This window comes from Mauremys mutica, unplaced genomic scaffold (assembly GCF_020497125.1).
Source record: "Mauremys mutica isolate MM-2020 ecotype Southern unplaced genomic scaffold, ASM2049712v1 Super-Scaffold_100033, whole genome shotgun sequence".
Lineage (NCBI taxonomy): Eukaryota > Metazoa > Chordata > Testudines > Geoemydidae > Mauremys > Mauremys mutica.
In genome coordinates this window covers 1724814-1746708 of record NW_025423255.1, presented here as the reverse complement: position 1 = coordinate 1746708, position 21895 = coordinate 1724814, and positions in this window count along the sequence as shown.

The window sequence follows — 21895 nt, the reverse complement described above, 5'->3', positions numbered from 1 at the left end:
GCCAAAAAAAAAACACAAACAAACACCACAAAACAAAACATAAAACACATAACATAAATTTAACTCTGTAAATAAATGCATGGTATATCAAATACTAAGCAGCTAACATCCATATTCCTCAATTATCTAAAAAACAAAAAACAAATTTACCCCTACTGGGCAATCAATAATTACATACAATATACAAATACCCTTAGTACCATCAGGCAAAAAAAAAAAAAAATTACATCATCAATTAAATCATTTACAGTAATACAATTGCATCCTAACTTACTTCTAAATTCAACTGCTATTCCCTCCAGCAACCACAGAGTTAACTTTGTACTCTGCCTAACATTACTCGCTAGTAGTTAATTACCTTTTCTATCAACTACACCCTCAAGGTTATCAACCAGTATTCCAAGCTTGTTGTCTGTTGCCCGCCGCCTGGGCCCGATCCTTTTTTCCTCTTCAAGTTCTCTATCTATTGCGTGCCTGCCTGGGCCCGATCCATATTTCCTCTTGCTAAACCGTACCAGCCCCTACCTTTCTGGTATCTTCTGTGAACAACTATCTGTACTTTCCCACCATGGGGGCTACATCAAATATCAAACAATCATACAACTGCCAATAATCAGTACATAATACAAAATTTACAAAAATCTAAAAAGGCTAACAAAAGCACTTTACATAAAGGTATTTTGGGTCACATAAATTCAAAGCCATTCTCCCAAATTACCTAAATTTATATCTAATAACCTACAACTCCCCCCTTTGAGAATACTCAACAAACCTTTCGGCTGAGTGTTCTCAAACTTCAAAAACAAAGGTAACCAAGCTCCAGAGAGCCGGGGCAAGTAATGGGGGGGCAATCAATCATTACTTAGAACACACAAATACCCTATACATTCAGGCAAAGCAAAAATTTATCCCAATTAATAAATCATTCAGGGAGGATCAAACAGAAAGAATCCTGGCATAGCAAACAAGCAACTATCCTCCAGGGGCCCAGGTTGTGTACATCTTGTGGCTCTTTCAGACATTCCATCCACCACTGCAGCAGACATCTCTGATACTAACACAGTTGCAATTGCTTCACTGCTACTGCTTGCAGCCTCAAATCCCGAATGAACAGTGGTAACATCGTGGACTAGTTCAGGAAATAATACTGCAGGCATTGCTTCTAAAGGCTTTAAAATTTCAGCTGAGGTTTCCATAGATGTTACAGTTTCTGCAATGATTTGTGCGTCAATTGCTGCAGCTGTAACAGGCACAAATGTTTTTTGAGCCCCAGAGCTTTCAATACTAAAAATGGGTGAGCCAGCATCTGCCAGCTGCACAGCTAAACTCTCTTGCTGCACTGGAGTTGAATAAAATTTATCACCGTTTGCAAGTTCCAATTTTCCAGATTCAAACAAATCCTTTTCCACTTCCGTCCTTAGCTCAAACTTGGTTTCCTTTCGCTGATTGTCATTTGAGCTTGTCGCAGTCAGTAGAAATGTTTGTTTTGCTTCCATAGGCTCCTCTTCGTCTCCCTTTCCACACACAGGCAGTTCTTGAGGACACATGTCGCTCTGTAGAGGGGCCCCATTTACAACTGCCCCTGGGCATTCTGATACTAGGTTAGATGGCGCATCTTCTACATCATTCTGCATGGGGGCCTCAGCTGCAACCGCTTCAGTGTGCTCTGATTCCAAGGTAAACACAGTATCTTCTACCTCTGTCGTCCCAGGTGCCTCAGTTACCCCACTCTGCATTGCATCCCCAATAAAAGCTTCCTGAGTGATCTGCCGCCCATCGGATCCCTGAAGCCGAGCAGTTCGGGTGGGCTTGCACAAAGTGATGTCCATAGCAAAGGCAGTTTGGGGAGGGCCAGTGGATCCAAACCCTCGAGACCCGCGGTCAATCGGGGTCGATCGGGGCACACATCCCTTGAAAGGTATTAACTGAGCAAGACGTGTACCAGCAGTTATAGTCACAGGGGGACAGAGGGCACGTACCATTATCCCAATATTCCCCGTATAGTCGGCATCAATAAGGCCAGGCAAAACAAAAATACCTTGTTCCGATGTCGACGAACGGCCAATCAAAAGGGCACTCAGTCCAAATCCTAATGGACCATCGGTGTTGGAAGGAAGAACTTGAACCTCGTCAGTCTCTAAAACTACATCTGTCGCTGTGGCCAAGTCCACTCCGGCACTGCCACGGGTTGCTCCGGTGAGGTGTTCCAGGCAGCCGGATTGGCGAGTTGAATAAAAGCACTTGTGAAGATGCGACCGCGATGATCCAGGTGGAAAACTTTCCAATTGGTCCAACTTATCACACATATGCTGCAGCTGTCGACCCTGGCGCTCCATCTCCTTATAGAAGGCATCAAACTGAGTAAACTGAGTAAACGTAGTCAAATCGGGATATGGGTTTGATGGCACACGTTCCACCCGAGCCTCCTCTGTCCCCCCGCAATCGTGGCACCCCCAGGCCCCGTGGACACGGCATGGCTTTGGAGGGGGTGCATACGGCAAGGCTGTCTCCATAGGCTCGGGCGTATCGGGGGGTAACGGGACCGTAGCAGGGGCAACATCATCCATAGGGTAGGGGTTGGAAGCCAAAGGTATCACCGTGTCCTCACCACCGAAAAACTCTCTGGCTCCAACCGGCAACACAGAAGGCATTCCGGGCGTTGGGCGGCAAAGCTCAGAAAGGGCCGCCTGCACTCCTGCCTCGGCCGCGAGAGTTTCTACTATCTCCTTCGCCTTATTCCATACTGGACTCAGGGAGAAGGCCTCCTTATCGCCCCGAGCCACCGACTTCCAAAGCTCGGAGCCTAGCCGCTCCCAAACAGTTTTATCAAAAATTGTACTTGGTTGAACAGAAAGTCCCCTTCTCCGTCCCCACCGCAGCAGACGGGATAACTTATCAGAGGGGAGCTTCTCTCCCTGCCGCTCCGCGATGTGCATCAAATATTCATGCACCGTCCTTTCTTCCGCTGATGCAGCGGTTCCCATGTTAGCTGCTCACCTCTGGGCTGGGGTGTGCCTCCCTTTTCAGACGCCCTGCGGCTTGCCACTCGACACTGAGCTCAGGTGCGCCCCTCTTTTCGGACGCCCTGCGGCTCCTAGCCGCTCGACACTGAACTCAGGTGCGCCCTTCTCTTCGGACGCCCTGCGGCCGCCGCTCGACACTGAGCTCAGGTGCGCCCCTCTTTTCAGACGCCCTGCGGCTCCTAGCCGCTCGACACTGAGACTCAGGTGCGCCTCCTTTTCTTCTTTTCAGTTCAGGCCACCAACACTATCCTCGTTCTATCACGTCGGGGTCACCATTTGTTGCATCGCAGAGGAGCAGGGACAGAGTCTGACAACCCATGTGATCATAAGCAGAGAGTTCTTTATTCATTTCCAGCATGCTCTTATATCCCATTATGGCCAGCAATCAGACAGTTGCTAATTGGTTAATTAAATATACACAGCCGCAGCTGCAACCCCATCCTAATTAACATCCTACACACCTGTTTGACTTATCATCCTATTTACAATTAGCTGGCCGATGAGAGCGCGCCCAAGGTCAGCCCTTTATACACAATTCCCAGCGTTATCGGCTCGTCCCAGAAGCCTAAACAATCTCAGCATTTCACACTCCATTGCCAACATGAGAGTTTCACAACCACAACCATTGATAAGTGATTTCTTGCCAGACAGGCTGCTGTCAAATTAAGGTTTCTTTAACCATCTTAAGATCCAGACAGGACTGTCTTCCTAACAGCCCAATAGCACCTTATTTCAGTGTGACTGGTTTGGGATGTGAGGATGTGACCCTTCGCTTCCCAGCTTATGGCTGCCCCTGCTGCTTAGCCAAAGGCCTTAGCCTAAGAACAAGGCCTCAGGCTGTCCTAGTGAGAGAAGGCCCAGACAGAGGCAGACTGTGATTTTGATTCTTTGTTTTCATACTCCTGTAACTAGCTAAGTGATAAAAATACCCCTAAGTTCTTAAAATATAGGCTTTGCAGGCAGGCCTGAATATCGCCATTCTAACAGGGGTCTACCCCTTCCCCCATGCTGTGTCTGTCTTGTGTATTTAGACTGTAAATTCTTCAGAGCATGGGCCATCTACTATTCTGCATTTGTACTGTGCCTAGCACAACAGAGACACACTGTTAGTTGGTCCTTAGGCACTCAGGTAATGCATATGATTAATAATAATAATAAAGAATCCTGTGGCACCTTATAGACTAACAGACGTTTTGCAGCATGGGCTTTCGTGGGTGAATACCCACTTCTTCAGATGCAAGTGGTGGAAATTTCCAGGGGCAGGTTTATATATGCAAGCAAGAAGCAAGCTAGACATAACGAGGTTAGTTCAATCAGGGAGGATGAGGCCCTGTTCTAGCAGTTGAGTGAAAACCAAGAGAGGAGAAACTGGTTCTGTAGTTGGCAAGCCATTCACAGTCTTTGTTTAATCCTGAGCTGATGGTGTCAAATTTGCAGATGAACTGGAGCTCAGCAGTTTCTCTTTGAAGTCTGGTCCTGAAGTTTTTTTGCTGCAGGACGGCCACCTTAAGATCTGCTATTGTGTGGCCAGGGAGGTTGAAGTGTTCTCCTACAGGTTTTTGTATATTGCCATTCCTAATATCTGATTTGTGTCCATTTATCCTTTTCCTTAGAGACTGTCCAGTTTGGCCGATGTACATAGCAGAGGGGCATTGCTGGCATATGATGGCATATATTACATTGGTGGACATGCAGGTGAATGAACCGGTGATGGTGTGGCTGATCTGGTTAGGTCCTGTGATGGTGTCGCTGGTGTAGATATGTGGGCAGAGTTGGCATCGAAGTTTGTTGCATGGATTGGTTCCTGAGCTAGAGTTACTATGGTGCAGGGTGCAGTTACTGGTGAGAATATGCTTCAGGTTGGCAGGTTGTCTGTGGGCGAGGACTGGCCTGCCACCCAAGGACTGTGAAAGTGTGGGATCATTCTCCAACATGGGTTGTAGATCCCTGATGTTGCGCTGGAGGAGTTTTAGCTGGGGACTGTATGTGATGGCCAGTGGAGTCCTGTTGGTTTCTTTCTTGGGTTTGTCTTGCAGTAGGAGGCTTCTGGGTACACGTCTGGCTCTGTTGATCTGTCTCCTTATTTCCTCGTGCGGGTACTGTAGTTTTGAGAATGCTTGGTGGAGATTTTGTAGGTGTTGGTCTCTGTCTGTGGGGTTAGAGCAGATGCGGTTGTACCTCAGTGCTTGGCTGTAGACAATGGATCTTGTGGTGTGCCCGGGATGGAAGCTGGAGGCATGAAGGTAGGCATAGCGGTCGGTAGGTTTTCGGTATAGGGTGTTGTTAATGTGCAAATAATTGATGGTCACCGTAGTGTCTAGGAAGTGGACCTCCCGTGTAGATTGGTCCAGGCTGAGGTTGATGGTGGGGTGGAAGCTGTTGAAATCGTGGTGGAATTTTTCCAGAGTCTCCTTCCCATGGGTCCAGATGATGAAGATGTCATCAATGTAGCGTAGGTAGAGAAGGGGCGTGAGTGGACGGGAGCTGAGGAAGCGTTGTTCCAGGTCAGCCATAAAAATATTGGCATATTGTGGGGCCATGCGGGTGCCCATAGCGGTGCCACTGATCTGGAGATATATATTGTCATCAAATTTGAAATAGTTGTGTCTGAGGATAAAGGCACAGAGCTCAGCAACCAGTTGTGCTGTGGCATCATCAGGGATACTGTTCCTGACAGCTTGTATTCCATCAGCGTGTGGGATGTTGGTGTAGAGAGCCTCTACATCCATGGTGGCCAGGATGGTGTTTTCTGGAAGGTCACCAATGCATTGTAGTTTCCTCAGGAAATCAGTGGTGTCACGGAGATAGCTGGGAGTGCTGGTGGCATAGGGTCTGAGTAGAGAGTCCACATATCCAGACAGTCCTTGAGTGAGAGTTCCAATGCCCGAGATGATGGGACGTCCAGGATTTCCAGGTTTGTGGATTTTGGGCAGTAGATAGAATAGCCCTGGTCGGGGCTCTAAGGGTATGTTGATTTGTTCCGGTGTTAGCGTAGGGAGTGTCCTGAGTAGATGGTTCAGTTTCTTAGTGTATTCCTCAGTGGGATCTGAGGGAAGTGGCCTGTAGAATTTGGTGTTGGAGAGTTGTCTGGCGGCCTCCTTTTGGTAGTCAGACCTGTTCATGATGACAACAGCACCTCCTTTATCAGCCTCTTTGATTATAATGTCAGGATGGTTTCTGAGGCTGTGGATGGCATTGCGTTCTGCACGACTTAGGTTATGAGGCAAGCGATGTTGTTTTTCCAATATTTCTGCCTGTGCACGTCGGCGGAAACATTCAATGTATAGGTCCAGACTGTCATTTCGACCCTCAGGAGGAGTCCATGTGGAGTTCTTCTTTTTGTGCTGTTGGTGGGAGGGTAACTGTGTATCAGTGCGCTGTTCAGTGTTGTCCTGAAAGTATTCTTTGAGTCGGAGATGGCGAAAGTAGGCTTCCAGATCGCCGCAGAACTGTATCATGTTGGTGGGGGTGGCAGGGCAGAAAGAGAGTCCCCGAGATAGGACAGACGTTTCTTCTGGGCTGAGTGTGTGGTTGGATAGATTGACGATATTGCTGGGTGGGTTAGGGGTACCACGGTTGTGGCCCCATGTGGCAGGTAGGAGTTTAGACAGCTTACAGTCCTTTTTCCTTTGTAGAGAGGTGAAGTGAGTGATGTAGATCTCCTGTCTTATTTTAGTGAAGTCCGTTTGTATGGAAGTTTGGTTATTAATGAGAGTCTCCAGGTTGGAGAGCTCTTTTTTGATGTTTTCCTGTTTGCTGTATAGGAGGCTGATCAGGTGGTTCCTCAGTTTCTTTGACAGAGTATGGCATAATCTCTCACTGTGGTCTGTGTAGTATGTAGATAGCAGTGGATTTTTTACCTTTAGTCCATTTGGTAAGATGTCCATCCTTTTGCATTTGGAAAGGAAGATGATGTCTGTCTGTATTTGTGCAAGTTTCTTCATGAGGTTGATGGATTTCCACTCCATACGGCTAAATGCAGTATCTACTGCTATCTACATCAAAAAGTCATCTACATCACTCACTTCACCTCTCTACAAAGGAAAAAGGACTGTAAGCTGTCTAAACTCCTACCTGCCACATGGGGCCACAACCGTGGTACCCCTAACCCACCCAGCAATATCGTCAATCACCATCACCGGTTCATTCACCTGCACGTCCACCAATAAAGAATGGAGATATACCTATCTCCTAGAACTGGAAGGGACCCAGAAGGATCATTGAGTCCAGCCCCCTGCCTTCGCTAGCAGGACCAAGTACTGATTTTGCCCCAGATTCTTTAGTGGGCCCCTCAAGGATTGAACTCACAACCCTGGGTTTAGCAGACCAATGCTCAAACCACTGAGCTATCCCTCCCCCCACCAATGTAATATATGCCATCATATGCCAGCAATGCCCCTCTGCTATGTACATCGGCCAAACTGGACGTCTCTAAGGAAAAGGATAAATGGACACAAATCAGATGTTAGGAATGGCAATATTCAAAAACCTGTAGGAGAACACTTCAACCTCCCTGGCCACACAATAGCAGATCTTAAGGTGGCCGTCCTGCAGCAAAAAAACTTCAGGACCAGACTTCAAAGAGAAACTGCTGAGCTCCAGTTCATCTGCAAATTTGACACCATCAGCTCAGGATTAAACAAAGACTGTGAATGGCTTGCCAACTACAGAACCAGTTTCTCCTCTCTTGGTTTTCACTCAACTGCTAGAACAGGGCCTCATCCTCCCTGATTGAACTAACCTCGTTATGTCTAGCTTGCTTCTTGCTTGCATATATAAACCTGCCCCTGGAAATTTCCACCACTTGCATCTGAAGAAGTGGGTATTCACCCACGAAAGCTCATGCTGCAAAATGTCTGTTAGTCTATAAGGTGCCACAGGATTCTTTGCTGCTTTTACAGATCCAGACTAACACGGCTATCCCTCTGATACATAATAATAATAATTCTCCTGCCACTTGGAGCCAAGGAAGCTGGTCTTGGGATGTTACTGCTTAAAAATGATCTGAGCTTAAAACCATGGACTATTCTTTGTGACAAGTATCCCACAAATTCCACTGACCTTCCTGGTTTTCTTTGCCTGGCATAGGGTTTCTAAATTCCAAACCTGATGTGGTCTCACAGCTGGAATGAGGGGAAGAGCCGTGGGTCCCGGACCTCCAGGGTTCTGAGAAAGAAGTGCTCCCGAGAGCTGCCTGCAGAGGTGAGGACTTGGTTAAAGCAAGTCAAAAACTGTCCATGAATACAGGAAACATTTGGGATGCCCTACAAAGACCCTGTGAGCTCTCCAAGTTCAGGATTGTTCCCTGCAGATGTGGAATAATTAGGCAGATGTCACTCATGGCTTCCCACGTATCCTGACTAACAACTGTCAGCAGATCCCTACCTGATCCCACTTTCCCCTGCATGTTCTGGTGAAATGTAGACCAAAACTGATCCCTTCCTCTCTCCTCTGGGGAAAATCAGCTCCTGATAGGTTTGATCTCTCCTGCACATATTTTGGTTTGTTCATCCCTTTTAAAATTCCTGTCTCTGAGATTTCCTTTCTCTCAGGCACAGGGAGTGACCTATGCCTGGATTCTCTCTGTCTCCCATCAGGTGATAGAATGGTGCGTGAGAATGAGGAGCAGAAACCCCAGCAGGAAGATGCTGAGCAAGGAGAACCACATGAGACATTATCAGGAAGACCCAAAGGGAATGTTTCCAGGAGTTGTGCACTCCGAGAAAAAGTAAAAGCCTCTGAGACTCAGCAGAGGCCAGAGGAGAACTTCAGTAGCCTCTCAGACCTTATTACACATGAGAGAATCAACTTTGAAGAGAGGCCCTACACGTGCTCTGAATCTGGGGAAAGCTTCAGTCAGCGCTCAATCCTTATCACACATCAGAGAATCCACACAGGAGAGAAGCCCTACACATGCTCTGAGTGCGGGAAAAGCTTCAGTCACCGCTCTGCCCTCATCAGACATCAGAGAATCCACACAGGGAAGCTGCCCTACACGTGCGCTGAGTGCGGGAAAAGCTTCAATTGGCGCTCAAACCTTATCACACATCAGAGAATCCACACAGGAGAGAAGCCCTGCACATGCTCTGAATGCGGGAAAAGCTTCAGGCACGGCTCTGCCCTTATCACACATCAGAGAATCCACACAGGAGAGAAGCCCTACACATGCTCTGAGTGCGGGAAAAGCTTCAGTCACCGCTCTGCCCTTATCACACATCAGAGAATCCACACAGGAGAGAAGCCCTACACATGCTCTGAGTGCGGGGAAAGCTTCAGTCAGCGCTCAGTCCTTATCACACATCAGAGAATCCACACAGGAGAGAAGCCCTACACATGCTCTGAGTGCGGGAAAAGCTTCAGTCACCGCTCTGCCCTCATCAGACATCAGACAATCCACACAGGGAAGCTGCCCTACACATGCTCTGAGTGCGGGTAAAGTTTCACTGAGCACTCAGACTTTGTCAGACATCGTAGAATCCACAGTGGAGAGGGACCCTATACATGCTCTGCATTTGGGAAAAGCTTCAATCAGATGTCATTCCCTATTAGATATCAGAAAATCCAAATGGGAGAGAACTGTAAGAAATGCCTTTATTAGGGCTTCCCAAAGATTTGTTTTAAAAAAAATCACATTTGCTAATTCCAATATAGTGAACTTTGCACCATCTTCACTGTGGTCTCTCAGCTCTGCCGGATGAGTTGCCTGCTTCTGCCTTTTGCAGTTCACCCTTCTTTGGGGTCAGTCCTGTGATCTTTTCTATCAGCTCCTTTCCTTTTGACTTGTAGGAGCGTGTGTCCCTCCAGCCAGGAATTTCATCAGCTCCAGGTGCGGGAGAGAGGGTTGATCCCAATAAGCTACCCTGAGGCAAAAGTTACCTGTGCCTTACATCCACTAGGACTGTACATGGAATTGGGTGCTCAAGTTAGTGATTTTGGTGTAAAAAGACAATTATAGTTGTAGAGCAGAAGCAGCCCAGGGAGTGAACCTAACAGACAATGATCAAGTGATCTCTCTCCTGCCATCCATCTCCACTCTCTGACAAACAGAGGCTAGGGACACCATTCCTTACCCATCCTGGCTAATAGCCATTAATGGACTTAACCTCCATGAATTTATCCAGTTTTCTTTTAAACCCTGTTATAGTCCTAGCCTTCACAACCTCTTCAGGCAAGGAGTTCCACAAGTTGACTGTGCGCTGTGTGAAGAAGAACTTCCATTTATTTGTTTTAAACCTGCTGCCTATTAATTTCATTTGGTGGCCCCTAGTTCTTGTATTATGGGAGTAAGTAAATAACTTTTCCTTATCTACTTTCTCCACATCACTCGTGATTTTATATACCTCTATCACAGGCCTGCACAACATGCGGCCCGCAGAGCCTCACTGTGCGGCCCGCCGGGAGATTCTAAATCCCTCCCCCCCCCCCCCCCGGCGCTCTGCGGGCAGTCCAGAGCCCTTTGAATCCCAGACACGGCAGGGAATCAAAGGACTCTGGGCTGCCTGCAGGAACAAGGAGCCCAGAGCCCTTTAAATCTCAGCAGGGTCCGGGATTCAAAGGGCTCTGCGCTGCCCGCTGTGGCTGGGAGCCCAGAGCCTTTTAAATCCCAGCCGTGGCCGGGAATCAGAGGGCTCTGGGCTCCCCGCGGCTGCCAGCAGCCAAGAGCCCTTTGAATTCCAGCCCCTGGCCGCTGATTGCCCCCTCCCCAGACCCCTGCCCCAATTGCCCCCCAGGACCTATCTAAGCACCACTGGTCCTTGTCCCCTGATTACCCCCTCCCGAGACCCCTGCCCCATCTAAGCCTCCCTTCTCCTTGTCCCCAACTGCCCCCTCCTAAGACCCCACCCAACTTCCCCCCAGGACCCCACGCCCTACCTGTCCCGATAAACCTCCTGGACTCCCATGCCTATCCAATTGCTGCTTGGCCCCTGACTGCCGCTCTGAACCTCTGCCCCATCCAACCCCCCCTGCTCCTTGTCCCTTGACTGCCCCCCCAGAACCCCCTACCCCTTCTCCAAACCCCAAACCGCTTACTGTGCCACTCAGACCAGCGTGTCTGGCTCCGTGCAGCGCCAGACAGTTGCTGCCATGCTCCCCCATGGAGCCCCCCCACCCCCAGCACCTGCTTTCCAGATTTGAACACCTCAAAATTCAGGAGTGCTCAAGCTCGGTTTGGGCAGCTGTTACTTCATTTCTCCCAAATCAAATATACTGATCCACTGTAACTTGCTGTAGAAAAAGTAGGATAAAATTGAGCAAGAAATGCTTATTAGGACTGGAATTGCTATTTTCAACAGCCATTGCCTTTTTGTTTGTTTGAAAGGAAGACAGTGATATTGCATTGGCAAATTCCCCATAGAAAGAAAGAGTGGAACAAAAGAATAATAAAGGCACCTCAACTTTTCCTCATTTATGGAGGACAGTCTTATAATATGCATCCAGATCTCCTCCAGTCACACAAGCTGAAAATTGTTCCACTTTACTGCAGCTCTGTAACCATATGGGAACCAATCCTGTCTGTGTTTTGTGCACATCCAAAATTCCGGCTGAATGACCCGCCCTGGGAGCGAGTTACCAGTGACCCAGGGCTGGGGCAGCAGGAGATGTCGGGGGGAACTCGTGAGGGGGAGCCCAGGGCTGGGGCAGCAGCAGGGTGCAGGGAGGGCACTGGTGGGGAAGAAAGGGGGAAGCCCAGCGCTGGGGTGGCAGGGTGTGTGTGTGGGTGGGGGGAGAGCCCAGGACTGGGGCAGCAGGAGGGTACGGGGGGAGCCCAGGGCTGGGAAGGGGGACAGCCACAATTTTTTTTGCTTGGGGCAGCAAAAAACCTAGAGCTGGCCCTGCTGGGTTCCCCCAGCCGCCGGAGCCCCGGGCCCTTTAATTTGACCCTGAGGGCTCCCAGCCACCTCTTTAGCTGGGAGCCCCTGGTTGATTTAAAATAAAGCATCACCTCCCCACCCCAACCTTCCTTTTTGGCCCACAGCTGTTTTGGTGGGGCGGTGCTGGGGAAGGAGGGTTTGTTTCCGCAGGGCTGGGCGGCCCTGGGGCGGGGTGTTTCCTCGGGCTGGGAGATTTCAGCCCTCGGCTGTTTTCTTTGGAGGAATGTGGCCTTCGCCGCTTTACGAGTTGTGCAGGGCTGATTTATTGTCTCTCTGTTCTCTCCTTCTTCTCCCCCCAATTCCTCCCCCCAATGTCTCTGCCTTTCTCCTCTTGCTCCCTCTCCCCTGCCCTTTCCAGGAACTCACACTCTACAGCATTTAGGACAAGCCAGAGCTCCCATGTTCTGCACATGAGCCTGTGTCAGAGGACGTGGGACCCCGGTCAGAACCAGTCACCACATCAATATGACCCTTTATGGGCGACTTCTCTGCCTGCTCTGCAATTTACATCTCCCCTCCCTCCCCCCCCCCCCCGCAAACAGGGTGGGTACAGCTCTGACTGAGAGGCCCCACAGGAGAAATTTCAGCCCAAAGACAAATTTGTGTGAAATGCTGAGAAGTGAAGAGCCCCCTTCCCCTCCCCCCAAATCCCCAGAACTCTAGAGTCACCCCCATGGCACCAGCACAGGGAACCCAGTGAGATGGGGTTACAGAATACAAGGGGGGAGGGAGCAGGGGAGAGAGGTGACAGGGAATCTCTCTCTTTCCTTCTCTCTTAACTTTCTGTTCTTCTCTTTCCTTCCAGGAACTGCAGTCACAGCAGGGAGGGGTTTGTCTCTTTATTAGGGATCCCTCTGTGTCACGGAGGCTGCACAAGTCATAGATTCTGTGACTTCTGCAGTGGCCACTGCGGCTGACTCCGTGGCTGCCCCAGCAGCTGGCCTGGGGGCAGCTTGAGCAGTGGTTCCAAGGGTGGCAGGAGCAGCCACAGCTCAGTGGCTCCTGGCACCTGTCCCGGGGTGGCCGGAGCAGGGCTGGCCTCTGGGGCTCCCCTGACCTGGCAGCATCTGGAGTGGCAGTGGGTCCCCAGGGCTTCTCCCCCCGTACATGGTGCCACAGGCCCCCTGGACTCCCTCCGCCCACAGCTGGTGCCACGGACCCCCTGGGCCTCCCTCCCCACGATTCAATGCGGGGTATTTATGGTATAAGTCATGGCCGGGTCATGGGCAATGAGCTTTTGGGTTTTGCCCGTGATCTGTCCATGACATTTACTAAAAATACCCGTGATTAAATCTTCGCCTTCCTCGTTATCGATCAAATAAATCGAAACGCCTCCACCTACAAGTGGATTTTGCCCAGGACCCTCAGAGTCAGCAGCTGTTACGCCCCCACTGAGCTCTCTGGTCAGGTGTCCTAGCGCTGGAAGCCTCCTGTTTAGATCCTAAAATAGTGTTTTTGCACCAGGGGGGGGCTGAAATTTTGGACCGGACATTGTAGCTCCACCGTTATTTTACTGAATTGCTTCAAAACAGCAAGTCAAGAAAGTCTCCTAAGTGCCAGGCTCTCTGCCATGGAAACAGCTGCCCCTGCTCTGCAGGAGTCTGTGCGTTCCACACAGCAACGTACACACCTGCTCCACACTGAAGGGGGGTCAGACAGTGACAGGGTTGGTAACACAAATACTTCAGACTATTAACTCCAGGTCCCTTCCTTTCTTTAACCCAGAATGTGCCAGTCACCTGGTTAACCATGGTGTTATCTTCACCTTAAAATACCTCTCAGTACATTTTCAGCAGCCCTCCACCCCCTGCCCTCCCTGCAGCCAGCCCCTGTCTCCAGCCAGCCCCGCACGCCCCGGCTCCAGGCAACCCCTTGCTGCACCCCCCCGCCCTGCCTCCAGCCAGCCCCGCACCCCCTGCCCTGCCTGCAGCCAGCCCCTGTCTGCGGCCAGCCCTGCACCCCCTGCCCTGCCTGCAGCCAGCCCCGCACCCCCTGCCCTGCCCGCAGCCAGCCCCGTCTGCTGCCAGCCCCGCACCCCCTGCCCTGCCCGCAGCCAGCCCCTGCCTGTGGCCAGCCCCACACCCCCGGCCCTGCCCGCAGCCACCCCTGTCTGCGGCCAGCCCCACACCCCCTGCCCTGCCCGCAGCCAGCCCGTCTGCAGCTAGCCCCGCACCCCCTGCCCGGCCCGCAGCCAGCCCCGCACCCCCTGCCCGCAGCCAGCCCCTGTCTGCGGTCAGCCCTGTACCCCCTGCCCTGCCCGCACCAGCCCGTCTCCAGCCAGCCGCGCACCCCCTGCCCTCCCTGCAGCCAGCCCCGCACCCCCTGCCCTGCCCGCAGCCAGCCCCTGTCTGCGGTCAGCCCTGTACCCCCTGCCCTGCCCGCACCAGCCCGTCTCCAGCCAGCCGCGCACCCCCTGCCCTCCCTGCAGCCAGCCCCGCACCCCCTGCCCTGCCCGCAGCCAGCCCCTGTCTGCAGCCAGCCCTGCACCCCCTGCCCTGCCTGCAGCCAGCCCTGCACCCCCTGCCCTGCCCGCAGCCAGCCCCTGTCTGCAGCCAGCCCCGGACCCCCTGCCTGCAGCCAGCCCCTGTCTGCAACCAGCCCCGCACCCCCTGCCCCGTCCGCCGCCAGCCCGTCTGCAGCCAGCCCCGCACCCCCTGCCCTGCCCGCAGCCAGCCCCTGCCTCCAGCCAGCCCCGCACCCCACGCCCTGCCTGCAGCCCTGCACCCTCTGCCCTGCCCGCACCAGCCACACCCTCCCTGCCCTGCCTGCAGCCAACTCTACACCCCCTGCCCACAGCCAGCCCCTTCCACACCCCCTGCCCTGTCTCCAGCCAACTCCTGCCACACCCCCTGCCACTCACCCCTGCCTGAAGCCAGCCAGTCCCGCACTCCTCTGTCTCCAGCCAGCCCCGCACCGCTTGCCTGCAGCCAGACCCTACCTCCAGCCAGCTCATGCCCTGCCTGCAGCCAGCCCCATGGCCACTGGTGCCCTGCACTTCCCAGGGCAGTAACCCTGCACACCTGCTTCAATGAGGGGGGCAAGGAGCATCTGGGACCCCACATGGTTACACCCTAAGGTGACCAGACAGCAAGTGTGAAAAATGGGGCCAGGGAGTGGGGGGGGGGGGGTAATAGGATCCTAGATAAGAAAAAGACCCCAAAATTGGGACATCTGGTCACCCTAGCACACCCCCAGGACTCCTGAGTTCCATTGCTGGGTTTCCTATTGGTTCCACTGCTGGTTGTTTTCCTTTTCCTGGGGGACTTTGGGCAAGTTGCTCCCCCCTCTAGGGCTCTGTCCCCAGCAGGCAAATGGGGATTTCGTACCTTCCCACTATTGGAAAGTGCTGGGAGAATCCCCCAGCCAAAGCTGCTCTGACAGAGCTAAGCAGCATCTGACCATTCAAGATCGGAGCGTACTGCCCAGGAGGAGGAGTGTCTGGCTCTGGGATTTCACTTCAGCCCAGTCTAGAGAGAGAGGCCCAGCCATGGGGTTTGGCTCAAGGAGACCAAGTCTCCAATTTGTTACGGGTGTTTTGAATTCCAGTCCTGAGCTCCAAAGTGCTTGGTGTCAGTTGCACATTTTGGAAGCAGGCTCTCCACTCCATTTTCCAAATCATTCATGAAACTATTGAATAGTACCGGACCCCGGACTGATCCCTGCAGGACCCACTAGGTGCCCCCTCTCCCTTGGACAGCCAAACCTGGAGAAGGGCCCTTGGAGTCTGGGCTTTCAACCAGCTCTGCACCTACATGACACTGATTGCATCTAGACTGCATTTCCCTCATTTGCTTGTGAGAATGTCCTGCGGGACTGTGTCAAAAGCCTTAGTAACCCCGAGATAGATCCCATCTACTGTTTACCCACCTCCACTAGGCCCGGAACCCGGCCAAAGAAGGAAAGAGGATTGGTTTGGAATGATTTGTTCTTGACAAATCCATGCTCCCTCGTCCTAAGAACCAAATTATCCTGTAGGTGCTGCTGGAAAACTGATTGTTTAAGAATATATTCCAGTATCTCTCTAGCTATGGAAGTGAGGCTAGCTACTCTGTAAGTCCCAGGGGTCTCTTTGTTCCCCTTTGAAAGATAGGTCCTGTCTTGTTCATGGATAGGAAGATGTTCTTTTTCAGGGATCTCAGACAAGAACTGGGGCACAACACATGGTTTGTTAAGGCCACAAAAATGGAGGCAGGAACCTCTTCTCTCCCGCTGGCAAAGAACCCCAGGTACCTAAAAGACAGGGACTCGCATCCCTGAATGGGCTTTAAAAAAAAAGCAGTGGTTAAAAAGTTTGGCCCCAACCATTTCTTGTTTCCATAGACTAGACATTTTAGCAAACTTTAGAATTCCTTGGTGCAAACACCAAGAAACTCCCCTTTCTCCTTCACAGAGGGCTTTAACGCACCTTCTCACTCAGGCTCACGACTGCCCAGAGCTTGAGAATTGTCCCTGTTCCCATTGGACAGATGGGGAGGAGCCTGAGGCACAGAGAAGGGAAGTGACCTACCCAAGGGCCAGCAAGGCAGTGGCAGAGCCAGAAAGAGAAGCCACCAGTCCTTACTCCTGTTCTAACAAACAGCAAACCCCCAGAGGCAGGGATGGAGCCCAGGAATCGAGATGGTGGGGAAATTTCATTGAAACCGTTTGTCAGAAAATCCCATTCAGACTAAACCAGTTTGTTTCTCGAAATCATAACTAGTGGGATGAAAGTTCTTTGCAAAAATATTTTGTTGCAAAACAAAAGCATCTCCTGTTTGTCACAGTGCATTAAATTGTCTCGTCACACACAAAGAGGAGACACTTTGATCTCAAACATTAGATAAGATGCTTCAGTCTGAGCTAAGTCGTTGCTGCTCTTAACAATTTCAAAATTAAAAAAAACCAAATCAAATAGAGTATTTCAGCTATTCTATTATGTCATAATCTGCTCTGAGTAAATGCGATAGGACACCTCATATTATGCACTACTCCTAGTGACACTCTCCAATGGATCCCCATCCTCCACCCACCGTGAGGTAGGTAGGAGCGGATCATTATTATCCCTCCTTGAAAGAGGGAGAAGCTACATGTGAGAAAGAAGAATTGACTTGTCTGAGGTCACACAGCCAGTCAGTGGCAGAGTTGGGAATAGGACCCAAGAGCTCTGATTTTCAAACTAACCATCGGATCTTGAATTTCAGACATTGAATGACCTGAATAAAGTGCTCTCAGATGAGCTCCAGACCAACAACAGTGCACAGAAATTATTCAGCAAGTATTTGAGGAGAACTGCAATGTTAGAGAGAATCATGAACTGCTCAGAGACCATTAATATAGAGAAACAGCAAAATTCATCAAACATAGAACTGGTTCTGACTTATTTCCTTGGTCTTAAAAGAGACCAACAAGGACCTGAGTCTCCTCCCTGTCAATAACCCCCTGCTCAGCCAATCAGGGTAGAGACTGAGGAAGGGAGGCTGAGGGTTCTCACCAGAGAGCCCAAAGGATGGCCCAGCTCACTGGTGGGGATCAAATAAAATTCAGAATAAAATTCGGCCTCCTTAAGCTCGTGTTTTCCATGCCTAGAATTCAACTCTCACCAGATGGATCAGACTGAACAGGTTTCAAACCTCCAGGAGGCTCTTACCTTCTAAACAGGGACGGCTGTTTTCTAGTAAAATCACTAAAAGGGAAGGAGAAAACTCGAAAGAGGTTCCTCCTGGCGCTCACGTCCGTGAACCCGAATACTCTCTCAGTCCTCAAAGAGAGACCTGGAGAAGGAGACTTGCTGGAGCAAAGCCACAGGGGTCACTGAGGTTTCCCTGGCCCCTCGCCCCTGTCCTGCCTCCCTGATGTCAGCATCTCTCTGTGAGGTCACCACCTCCCCACCACCTTGGACCAATAGTCTGAGGTCCTGCAAAAGACCTTTGTGATGTCACTGCCACACCCCTCCCTTGCTGTGCCAATGTCCTGCCCCTGGCCAGGCACTTTGGAGGTTTGAGCTACTCCAGGTGGATCACCCCACTCACGGAGCGTTCGTTCTAGGCAGAACTGACACCAACTTGTCTGGCTGGGGTGTTCCCTGGAAGCAGAGCACAAGTTTGAAATACGGGCAGCATAGAGCCAATATTCATAACGTCAACTACAAAAATGATACACATCTAGAGATAGCATCATTATAATCAGCCAATCAGAACCTCTCCATAGACCCCTTACACGACAACCTTTCGACAATATTGGCTGCAAATATAGAACCGTGGTCGCAGCAGTGATCTATACAGTTACAGATTATGTCAATAACATTACAAGAAGTGACACGGCATCAGTGAGACTGATACTGGAATACTGCCTCCAGTTTTGGTGTCCTCATGTGAAAAAGATGTTGTGAAACTGGAGCTGGGGCAGCAAAGAGCCACCAAATGTTCTGAGGGCCGGAGAAAAATACCTTCTAGTGAGCTACTGAAAGAGCTCAACCTGTTTAGCTGATCAAAAGAAGATTGAAAGGTGACTTCACTGAAGTGTTGAAGTGCCTTAATGGAGAGAAAAGATTGGGTATTAAAGGGCTCTTGAATTGAGCAGAGAAAGGCCTAACAAGACCCAATGGCTGGAAGATGAAAAGAGACAAATTCATATTACAACAAAGGCACAAATATTCACCAGCGAGGATGATTCACCACAGGAACAAGCTACCAAGGAAAGTGGTGGATTCTCCATCTCTTGATGTCATTTCATGAAGACTAGATGCCTTTCTGGAATGTGTTTGCCCCAAAAGTAGCTCTTGTGTCATACAGGAGGCCTGTGATATGCAGGGGGTCAGATTAGATGCTCTAATGGTCTCTTCTGGCCATGAAGTCGACTAATTTCTGAAAAACTGAGTGTAGCATTGGGAGCAGCGTCTGATGTTTTCCTGTCTAGCCGGCTTGCTGCCTAGAACGAACGCTCCTTGAGTGGGGTGATCCACAGGGAGTAGCTCAAACCTGCAAAGTGCCTGGCCAGGGGCAGGACATTGGCACAGCAAGGGAGGGGTGTGGCAGTGACATCACAAAGGCCTTTTGCAGGACCTCAGACTATTGGTCCAAGTTGGTGGGGAGGTGGTGACCTCACAGAGAGATGCTGACATCAGCCAGGCAGGACAGGGGTGAGGGGCCAGGGAAACCTCAGAGACCCCTGTGGCTTTGCTCCAGCAAGTCTCCTTCTCCAGGTCTCTCTTTGAGGACTGAGAGAGTATTCGGGTTCACGGACGTGAGCGCCAGGAGGAACCTCTATCGAGTTTTCTCCTTCCCTTTTAGTGATTTTACTAGAAAACAGCCGTCCCTGTTTAGAAGTTAAGAGCCTCCTGGAGGTTTGAAACCTGTTCAGTCTGATCCATCTGGTGAGAGTTGAATTCTAGGCATGGAAAACACGAGCTTAAGGAGGCAGAATGTTATTCTGCACCTGGGATTTTGTCCCTTAGAATCACTGGGGTCATTGGGGTTTGTCCTTTTTGTTTCACCTTTTCCTCCCTCCCTCCTTTCTCTTCGTCTCTTGCTTCTTTTGTCCTTTTTCCTGTTCCCCTCCCAACAGCAGGAGGGGTGTGTGTGTGTTGCGGGGCAGTGCTCTGCAGCTCCCACTGTGGGAGGTCCACACAAAAATGTGGGGCTGAAACAGTGCTCGGGCAGTGATCCCATCAGTGACCTGGGCCATCCTTTGGGCTCTCTGGTGAGAACCCTCAGCCTCCCCTCCTCAGTCTCTACCCTGATTGGCTGAGCAGGGGGTTATTGACAGGGAGGAGACTCAGATCCTTGTTGTTCTCTTTTAAGACCAAGGAAATAAGTCAGAACCAGTTCTATGTTTGATGAATTTTGCTGCTTCTCTGCATTAATGGTCTCTGAGCAGTTCATGATTCTCTCTAACATTGCAGTTCTCCTCAAATACTTGCTGAATAATTCCTGTGCACTGTTGTTGGTCTGGAGCTCATCTGAGAGCACTTTACTCAGGTCATTCAATGTCTGAAATTCAAGATCCGATGGTTAGTTTGAAAATCAGGGCTCTTGGGTCCTATTCCCAACTCTGCCACTGACTGGCCGTGTGACCTACGACAAGTCAATTCTCCTTTCTCAACCTTAGCTTCTCCCTCTTTCGAGTAGGGATAATAATGATCCGCTCCTACCTACCTCACAGTGCGTGGAGGCAGGGCCGGCTCTAGTTTTTTTGCCACCCAAAGGAAAAAGAAATTTAGCTGCTCCCACCCACACCCTCCTGCTGCCCAACCCCTGGGCTCCCCCCCGCATTTGAACCCTCTGCTGTCCCCGCTCTGGGCCTCCCCCCACCCACAGCCCCCTGCCACCCTAGCCCTGGGCTCTGCCCCCCTGACCTGCACCCTCCTGCCATGGGCTCTCCCCCCCCCACACACCCCATGTTGCCCCAGCTCTGTGCTCCCCCCTCCCCACCAGTGCTCCCCCACCCACACACCCTCTGCTGCCCCAGCCCTGGGCTCCCCCTCCCCCACCTGTACCCTATGGGTGGCGCAATTTTATATTTTTGCATTGGGTGCAAAAATAGCTAGTTACAGCTCTGGGACCCCATATTGCGCTAGGTGCTGTACAATCCCTGGCCAACACTGGGACACCCAGGGGGTCCCCCTCAATTTCCCTGAGCCTCTGCTGCCCAACTGCTTCTGACTCCATCTGGATCACCCCCCCCCCCCCCGCAAAAACCCACCTTTCCAAACAGTCCTTCTTTCCCTGCCCCCTAATTCCGCTTTCACACCCTGGGACCATCTCCTGTCTTTGTGCCTCCCCCCAGGTGAGCAGAGATGGAGGCAACTTCAGCCACTGGAGCCAGCCCCAGCGAGCGCTGCAGCCTGCCCGAGGGGGTGTTTGCAGACACAGGAAGGGAGCAGCTGGGAGCAGTGGGTGCTGGGAAGAAGGAGGCAGGAGAACAAATCCCAGCGGTGGGGGGCAGCTCCTGGAGGCGGGGCTCTGGCACAGCCCGGGGGTGGGGCTCTGGCACAGCCCGGGGGCGGGGCAGCTCCTGGGGGCGGGGCTCTGGGACAGCCCGGGGGCGGGATGGCTCCTGGGGGCGGGGCTCTGGCACATTGTGATGCAGGACCTCAGCAGCTGCTCCCTGGTGGCCACGTGCTGCCAGCAGCGCTGGAGCCGCCCGGGCCGGAGCGGAGCCGCTGTTCTCAGCTGCAGCAGGAGCTGCCCCCGGCCCCGCTGGGCTCCAGGTGGGGACAGAGCCTTGGGCCCGGGGTTCCCCTGGGTGCGGCTGGCGGGGCGGGAGGGGAGAGGCCGGAGCTGCAGGCGGGGAAGGGCGGTGGGGCAGGCGGGGGGTTGATCGGTCTCTGGGCACCAGGGGAGCCCCGGGGCAGAGTGTGTGTGTGAGTGTCCCGGGCCCAGGCGTGCGCATGGGGGGAGCCCCAGCACCCCAATGCCCTGAGCCCCGGCTGGGGAGGCTGCTCCCCTCCTCCCGTGGGGGCTCTGGGGGGGGAGGAGGCTGCAGGCGGGTGCTCGGCCCCCCCGGGAATGCCAGGGCCCCCGCGTGAGTCGCTGCTCCCTGCCCGCCAGGCTCGGCTCCGGCCACAGCAGCGGCGGGTGCCCCGGGGAGCCCAGCTGGGCTGGGGCTGGGGGAGGTTGGGGGGAGGAGAAGCTCCAGATGCCGGCAGAAGCCGCGGGGGGGAGAGGAGCCGAGCTGGCGGGGGGGAGGAGAAGCCCCGGGCCCCTGCAGGAGCTGCAGTGGGGGGGGGTGATGGAGGGGGCGAGGAGCCACCCTGGGGCAGGCAGGAGAACCCCGGACCGTGGCAGAAGATGTGGGGCTGAAGTCCCCGGCTCGGGAGCTGAAGCCCTGACCCCTCTCTGTGTGGAGCTGGCCTGAGCCCCTCTCGCTCCCATCCCCCCTGTGGAGCTGGCTCTCACTCTCCGGCTGTGGAGAAATTCAGCCCCAATCTCCCCATGTTGGTATCTCCATTCCCCGCCCCCCCCCCCATCACCCAGCCATGGATGGATTTAGCCCAGGAGGCAGGGTCAGTGTTGGCCCCAT